The following is a 9,165-nucleotide window of genomic DNA, read 5'->3' as shown; positions in this document are numbered from 1 at the left end:
GGAGGCACTTGTGAGCTTTAGACCATGAAAGTGAAATGCAGAGAAAGGTTTCACATGCCTCTGTGGTCGTCATCTGAGCCAATGAAGAGAAGAAGTTGGGACAAGCACTGCCAGCTTTCAGACTTCGAGGCTATTTGTGATTCAAACCCTGGTGATTTGAAAATGATGGGTAACACACAGATTTGCTGCTTGGTTTGTTTACTTTTTTTCATTAGCATCTTGCAGAATGCCAAAACATAATGCACATAAACATAGCCAAAAAAAAAAAAAAAAAAAAGCTGTGAATGATGTAGGAGGCCACTTTAAGCTGCCATTAAAAGGCTTTGGGAGAGATGTTCAGCACTCCCAGGAGAACAGTGAGAACATCTGAGCAATTGACACCGGTTGTATTGAAAGTATGGGTTGGTACAGCCTCCATTCCCAAGACTGGAAACTGTTCTTCCAGTCCAGGGACAAGCTTAAATTCACATCCATGCATCATCTTCCTCTGGTTTGTCCTACAAATTTCAATACTGAGCTGGTAGGTGCTCTTATCCCATCCAGGATTTTCTAGAGACTTTGTTTTCCCCTACTCAGTCCATATATTTTCCCCAAACCAGCAGCACTACCAACACACAGGCACACACAATAATAACAATAATCCTGCATCCAAAAAGCAAATCAACTTGTCAGGGTGCTTCTTGGGTATAAAATCTCTGGAGCAGTGACATTTAGGAGGCTGTGGATCTGCTGCTTTGCAGTGTCATGAAAATTTCATGCTCACTTGGCAAGGAAGTTGGTGAGTCAGGCAAATGAGCTCTCATGCTATCTCCCTGACCTGGATACCAACATGAACAGTTTCAGATTACTGTTGTGGGTGTTCAGCTCAGACAGAAAGAGAACCAAGTGTTTTTAGACCTTCAACATCTGAGGAGACTGAGCTGGAGATGTGAAACTGTACCCTTAAAGATTTTTGAAAATTCCCCGGTGCCCCTAAATTACGCTGGCCGTACAGATGAATTTTTGAGTTCTAAGTGCAAAGACTCAAGTCACACACAAAGCATCCCTCTCAGAGTGTTTTGCTCTGGTGGGGGCTCACTCCTTCTGCTCCTGGCTGTTTCTGCTTCAGGCAGCAGCCCTGTCCCACAGCTGCACGCTTCTTCTGCTCTGCAAAGTGTGGCTGGAGGTGGTAGACGAGTGGGATGGAAAAAAATGTCAACTTGTTGCTGAAGTTTTAAAGTATAAAATAAGCCAAGAGTGGGTAAAGTGGGGGAGAAGAAGGAAGTAAAGAGCCAGTAGACCGGGCAGACAAATCTAACCACAGTAAAATCCATTTATACTAAGTAAGAATCTGGACTCCTGAGCTGCTTACAGTTTTGTTACACCAGGTTTTCTGTATTTGCTGGCCTTGCTGCGATCCTTGCCTATGACCTGACACTCCGATGCTTTTCTAAAAGGCCAGCCCAGCCACCTTACAGGTCTTTTCTGCTTGTCTGCTCAGCTCCTGCCAGCCCAGGGATGCTCCAGCCTGGTGCTGGAGGACTCGTACCGCCTCTCACCAGACGATGTCACGCTAATCCTGCGGATACCCTGCAGCCCCGAGCTTATCTCCCAGCCACAGGCACTGCAGTGGAGGCTTTCACCCTGCTGCATTAATGGTTTGTCGAGCTCTCCTTTATGTACCAGTCACGCAGCACAGAAGGTACCATTAAGGCTTTAAAATTTAATGAGCTCTAATAAAATCTCTCCCTGCGATATGCAACCTAAGCAAAGGCTATGCTGCAGGAAAGGCATACTCACGGTAGCATTTGCGTGTGCCTTCACATCTTTCCCTCCTCTTTGCGTTAACCGTATATACACAATCACTTCAATAGCATTTCTGCAGCTTGGTGTAGTGCATTTATTGCAGGTTAACTCCAAGAAGGCAGGTAGGGTCTAATTGATACTTTGAGCCTAACTTGACACAGGAGCGTGTGCCCTACCTAGCTGTAGGTAGTGCTGACATTCCTGACATGCTCTTGTACACAAACCAGCCTAAATCTTGCCTTGGCTGGGGAGATCACGCCTAACACTACCTGATGATGTCCTGGCCTGTGTAAACAAATGGGAAATCCAGCATCTTTCCTGGCTTGTTTAAAATTTCATTCTTTAAATTTACAGGAGCCATGGAAGTCTGTAAATGGCTACATCCCATGAGCATTTTTAAGCACATCAGTAATCTGCACTGACAACAGATGCCACTGGTTGCAGCCCTCTCCCAGCCTGGAAACCCAACCTGAGCCTGCGTTTCCTATGGTTCCCACGTCCTGGGAAAGTGTGTGAGCATCCAACTGATAGATCATCTGCAGTCTGGTCTCAAAGTCTTCTGCAGAAACTCTACCATGCTATATAAATAATTAAACATTCACTAGACCAGAGAGAGAAGTGGAAGATGGACTCTGCAGCCCCGTGAGGTCAGGACACTCACGTGTGTGATGTGGAAAAGTCAGGTTACAGGTTACTGCTCCACTGAACAGCTAACTAGCAGCACAAACTGGACCTGCTCCAACAGCAGAGGCTGAGACCCCCCTTCTCAAAACCAAGCAGAGTCTGCTTATTTGGGCATGTCCCTGAGACAGGGGAGAGAGGAAATCAAGGGCCATCAAGAAATCATGGCAATCAAAGAGCTTGCAAAGTCTGCAAGCATCCTAACCGCTGACACAACAAGAGCCGAGAGGGGTGGGGGAAGAACTGGAGGTACCTCACATGAAGCCTGAAACATGAGCTGGGGCAGAAGGGTCCTCCCAGCTCCACGTCTGTCTCCAGCCTTGGCCAAAGGCAGGTGCTAGTGGAAGGGCAAAACCACAGGGTAAATCCTTAATGATACCTCCCCAGGACATGCACCAGAAGGACTGACTTTCCCAAGTGGATGCTAACACCTTATCACTTCTCCTGGGCTCCCCATGGCGTATTCCAGTGCCCCAGGTGGGCACAGCAGCTGTCTGCAGAGGTGCTGCTGTGCAGCACCGAGCACTGTGCGTGTCTGAAGCCTTCAGGCACTGCTGTAACACTGACGTGAGCACTGGCTTTGGGCTGCACCCACGTAAGTGATATCAGCCTCTATTGCTTTTCTTTAACGTCATTGTTATGCAGAAGCCTCTGGGATGATTTTTTTTTTTTTTTGTAGTCTCAGATCGCGTTTGACCTATTTTGCAAAAGGAAAGGGCAAGAAGAAAAGTGCTTCTTTTTAAAAAAGTCTCTGAATAGTTAACTTTCATGTACCATCAAAGGATTTCTTACTTCCCTGCTCTGTTGCACCACTTTTAAAGTGGAGGCAAGGTGTGGAAAGAGTCAGTGTCTTTTATTAGCCCCTCTGGTATATTTGGACAGAAAGGCAAGCATCCAGGCCTTGACTGGGCTGAAAGAGAAAACTCCAGGCTAAGTTTAGGAGCTTCTATTTCAGACCTGAAAAATAGTAGGAGTCTCACAATTTGTCCAGATCAGTAGTTGAGCTAATAAAAAATATTCCTTTCCAGACCTTTCCCAAAAGGTACCCTCAGATCACCCCAGCTATCAGCAAGACACAACTGAAGTGAGTGGAGCTGCACAGATGGTAAAACTCAGTAATAGAGGGAAGACCAAAGCCCAGATAGAGACTCCTCATTAGGCAGGTTTTTAAGAACCTTTAAGCATGTTTTCTGTTCCTCTGACTTAAAGTCAAGCTCTGTGCTTAACACATTAAAAGTCAGAATAACTTAGCTTTGGAAGCCCTAGAGACTTCAGGGAGAAGTTGTTTGACCTTCTTGTGTCTCAATCCATCCAGAAAATGAGAGTGAAAAATAAACAGCACCTCATTAAAAAAGAAATAGATAGTGTGACTGACCTGAGATTGCTTTGGTAAATAAATTACAAAGCCATAAAAATGTTTGAGGAGCTGCTCTGTCCGTATGAAGCAACATCCACCTGTGACACTCTCTCTGCACATCACACTGGGGATGACACAGAGTAATCGCTGAAGAGCTGTTACCATTACCTACCTGTCAAGCACCCATATATTTTCCCCAGTCTCAAGGAGAAAATATGAGCCAGTGACAAGAGGTCCTGATAAACACCAAAAGAGAAAGATTTACCCATGAGTTTTCCCAGCTGTTCTTGCCACAGGAGAGTAGCCCAAGCCCAAGTTTATTCCCATTTCCTTCTCCAAACCCAATGGGCTCATCTTGATTGTTTGCCTGTCCTGAACATCCAGATGCTGCTTTCACCACTGCTTGCTGGGATGCCCCCCATTTCCCTGGAAATAACATTTTGTTGGGGAGTAAGGTACAAAATAGGCAGGGACTGCTGGGAGAAGTGTCAGAGGGGTTATCTGGGACCTCAGAGATTGAAACAACCAGCCAAGCAAGCAGCTCTGATGCCAATACGATCTGGTTTAGATGCTGAGATGACAGAAATGCTCTGAGAGAAGGTCAGTGCCTCAGTTTCTGCACCAAATCTGAACACAGAGTGGAAAAGTCCCATAGCTGAAAAAGCAAAAAATGCCTCTGGAGATGTATTTGTAGGGACTTCAAGGGAAAGTTAAAAATATCTCTAGTACTTATGAATAACATCCTGGCTCTTGAGAAAGTGAGCAAAGCTCTTCCCTGGTCTCCCACAAAGCCCAGGTTTCACCAGGGGTGTTTGCAGTGGATTTGCTACACCCCTCAGTTGTTGTGTCCCTACTCGGTTCCTTGGGATGTCATAAAAGAGACTTTCCTGACACTGGTGTCATTTCATAGAAGATAACAGGTGGCAATTTACACCAATGTAACAGGATTCAAAGTGGAGAGACACATGTACATCACGTAGCCAGGCGAAGCATCATCTCCTGCCACCACACTGCTTCAGCAGCGGGCCAAATGCACAGGATCCAGTCAAAACCAGCAAACATCCAGCCCCTTTTCCAGTCCTGCAGGGATAACCTGTCCAAGACCCGACACCCTCACCCTGCCTATTCCCTCAGCCCTCCGTAGCCTCTGTCTTTGGGCACGCAGCCTGCCATGGGCCATGGAGGCCTTAGTAAGGCCTAGACATTGTAAAGTTGCATTAACAAGGGTCCTGTGCTGTGTCCCATGGAAAGGTATCATGGCAATAGCCTGAAAAAACAGAAACCTTCCTGGCAGATCATGGTCCCTTTGAAGAGAAGATGCAAACTTGCTTTTCAGTCGTTGCAGAATCAGGGCTTAGCTAAGACACAACTGGCAAGGAAGGATGCAGCTTCTTGGCGTGGCCTATCTACACTGCCTTTAAATTCTTGTTTAATTAAAAAGAAGCAAGGAAAAACCCCCAAACCACAACAAGCACCACTTTTTATTGCTCCTCCTGTGCTTAATGAAGTCCTAAGGAGCAGAGAACTGTAGAGACAAGACTCCTGAGCACGGCAGATCGGAGCTTATGGGCTGCATCCAGCCCGCTGCTGGCACTGCACACAGACAACTGCTGCAGCATACAGCCGCAAGAGATTCAGGTCACTTCTCCATGACTGCAAGGTATTTGGTACAGTTAGTGCTGGAAAACAGCTGTGGAACTTACATTAGACACCCGAATACCCTTGGGCTTGTACAGGAGGTGTGATTTTGTGGGTTTTGTCAGCTCTTCTCCCTCCTGCTTGGCTGTATGGAAAGCTCCATTGCCACTAGACATTGTAAGGTGAGGACAGAGTTTTGTCTTCATGTTAAAATAGCTACATTATGCCTCTGAATGAGGAGCTCTTGGAAAGCAGCAAAGTGGTAATCTCTGCTAGGCAGGATCATTTGAGGGGGATCACACTTACTATTTAATTTTACCATTTATCGTTGCATAATGTGGTTCATCTTGAGACACAGATTTATTGAGAGAAGTGCAGTAAAAGCACAGCACTCCAGACAGCGAGGGCCAGTTATATCAGTTCCCTTTCTGTAGTACAGATATTCTGTTACAGTGAAGAGAAAGGAGCTGGTTGCTCACGATGAGCTACAGCACTTTGCTGGCCTCCTGTCTGGGCAGCTCCTCCTGGGCCAGACCCCGCAGGCTCTTGCTCAGCAGGGTTTCTTGATGCTATCAGTGGCAACATACCTGCAAACACCTCAGAGATACAAACCTTCTTGGCTAAGCCACCCTGGGAGCCCTTGGAGTTACCCTAACACAGACTATTTTCCAGCTAGCATTTTTTGAGCTATCTGGATGACTTTATGGGCAGATATCCTCAGGCTTCTCCATGCTGAGCTATGTTTACCTGATGGGACATCCCAGAGAGTAAGGGGCTATTCGGTGTAAGTGGGGGCTCTGGGCTGGCCATGACTTGGAAGTGTTGCATGCAGCTAAGCTCTGCACACTCCAGCGATGTAGTTAATGCAGTTAAAATCAATGGGCTGTGTTAATTTACCTCAGCTGAAGCCCTCAGTGCCGGCATTTCACATGGCTTTTCAGTGCTGCCTTTAAACTCCATTAGTTCTAATGTTTAATTGCAAACAAACTGACTGATGGATCAGTTAAACAAAAATCAACTGTAAAGGGTCAAGGATTTAACCTGTCCTATCTCTATTACTCCCACACAGATCTCTCAGACCAGCTATTTGCATATGTTAAAATCTAATTTGAGTTGTTCATCACATAGAACTAGGTAGGCTTTTTTTTTTTTTTTTTTTTTTTTTTTTTAATGAGAGATGTAACTTCAGGGCACTATTAAATTCTAATTAAAAATCAGTCGAAAGCACCCTTCTCTTAGTGTTTGTGCCTGCAGCAACACTTCCACTGTGGTATCAAAAGCTCAGTTCATTACTTCTTAATTAATTTTGCCTTGAGAAGCTCTAAGTTCTCAGAGGACCTGTAGGATTTTCAGAGAGTTGTCTACATAGCATTGGCTTGTACACAGCAACCACAGCCAAATGACATTCAGATCAGGAATTCTTGCCCATGTAATCCAATTTGGTACAATGGCAGGAGCCAGCCAGCCTTTGGGAAGCTGAAAGACCCTTGAAGCTCACAACACAGAGGATATCCTGCCTGGAGCTACTGATCTGGTGGGGATTTTCCCACCTCCCTATTCCCAGTGTGCATATTTTGCAGTTGAAAAGGTTGGTATATAGGTTGTTTGGATTTATTTAAGTTTATTATTATTATTTATTTATTTTTTGGTGAAGAAGGTCATGATGAATTAACAAACCAAACTAGTTCCTGACCCCCAGGAAATCTTGTTTTCAAGTCCCTGAGTTGGCCAAGCTTTCTTTTGCCTTGCCAGGCTCTGTGTAGCTCCTGAAGATGTGCACGTTCGTGTTCAAGATAAGAATCCTGCAACTATGATTTCTCATTGCAAATGATTCATTTCCTCTCTTGGCCTGGTTGTGCGCACACGTGTGCGAGGGTGGTGAGCCAGGGACTGACCAGTGCCTGGGACAAAGAGAGGAAAAGAAGGGAAAGGGGTGGAGGAAAATAACCTGACCAGTCCCCCAGGGATCATTTCTCACTGATCTAGGGCTTTTCACCTGAATAGTTTTTGTGATGGGCAGAGCATAAGGGGGCCCGAGGTGGCTTGAACATCCAGGACTCCATAATACAGATTTGACAAGAGAGCATGAATTGCAAATGTCCTTCTGAGCCGGGCTGAGGCTGCACCTGTAACTGCTCTCCAAGCCAGGAGAGACTTGAGTGGTGCAAACTTTCTTCAGAAGCCTTTGTATCAAGCCTGGCTTGCAGAAGCAGACCCTGTAACTATCAAAGGCAATAGTTCAAATCTACCTTCATGTGTATCCAAGTCTTCTTGCTGCAAGGCATGGAGTTACATGGGTGTGACGGGGGGAGCCACAGAGGAAAAAAGTAGAAATGGGGAATGGGGAAGACTTAAAATGAGGTTTTAGGGCAGTGTCAGGTTTCTGATTTCCTCTTGGAGAAAATGCAAAGAAGAAAGGGAAGAAAATAAAAATAGAAGAAGAAACCTTGGTAAATGGAAAAGGCATTTTGGACTCTGGTAGAGATGGTATATCCATCTACTCCAGGATACCCCTCTTTTCTCCACGGTATCCTGTCCTGTTCTTCAGCAACACTGCAAAAAAAATGTGGCTCTCCTTTTTTGATCCTGATTTGGGGGCAGAACAGTAGCTGGACATTTTATTCCTCTACTGGGTATGGTGAGGGTGCTGATCAAGAAAGCAGACCGGCCATCTTAAGGGGGACCAGGTATGAATTGCCCACCCTGATGTCTCTTTTCAGAGCTGGTCCACATTGGAGCCAGCAGAAGCAGGTGTCAGGTCTGAGCTCCTGAGACACATACCAGCACTTTCTTTTTTCCTAGAGGCTCACGTAAGCACAGGCTGTAGTGATGGATGGATATGGTCTCACTTATATCTTGCAGAGGCTGGGAGAGGTTGAAAATCTGCCCCAGGTTTGGTCCATATGATCTAGATCTTGGTGCTTCTGGTATGTCATACAGCATCAACACCCACCAGCTACCAGCTGAGACAACCATCCATTGGAGCCAAGAGAACTGCCGCCCAGCCTGGATCAGGGAGAGAAAATAAACTTTCTTGCTGTCCTGTCACTCCCTCAACCTTATAGATGCTGCAGTTGTAGACATGCTAAGGTAGCTGGTATGACTGGCCTTTGAGTATGGCCAGTGCCACATTTTGCCAACACAGTCATGTCAGTCCTAGGGAGAACAAGTTGAAGGACTCTTCAGTTTCCATTTTGAGGTTCTCTCTGTTTTGCCAACTTGTTTGTTATTGAAAAGCAGTGGACCTGACCCTAATGTGCTCCAGAGATGCTTCCTTTCAAATGTCAAGGACCTCAAGGGCTATGGAGCTTGAATGGGAGAAGACGGTGGGAAGGGAGGGTTGGATTCATCCATGAGACGTAGAAACAAAGCTGGCTTGGCTTTCCATGGAGGAAAGAACACAGCACAAGACTGTGCCAAGGCTGTCGTGGCACAGAGATGGCATTTTCTGGGGGAAGCAGGAAGGTCCTTGCCTACTCAGTGAGGCAGGGTGGGTCCATTTCTCTTGGTGTGCCCTGGGATCTCACAGCTGCCAGCAGCAGGACTACGAGGGGGTGCATGGAAAGGGTAGGAGCAGAATGAGGAAAGCCCAGAGGCTGTGTAGCAAATGAACGTGAGCAGGCCCTGTAGGAGGGGAACCTGCCTCACACTTTTTATGCATAAATAGGCCAACTTACTGTGTTGTGCCTTCCCAGGCTGACTGT

The sequence above is a fragment of the Aythya fuligula genome, chromosome 5, assembly GCF_009819795.1.
Source record: "Aythya fuligula isolate bAytFul2 chromosome 5, bAytFul2.pri, whole genome shotgun sequence".
NCBI classification, from domain to species: Eukaryota; Metazoa; Chordata; class Aves; order Anseriformes; family Anatidae; genus Aythya; species Aythya fuligula.
The sequence above is the reverse complement of the archived record's forward strand: the minus strand, read 5'-3'. Positions refer to the sequence as shown.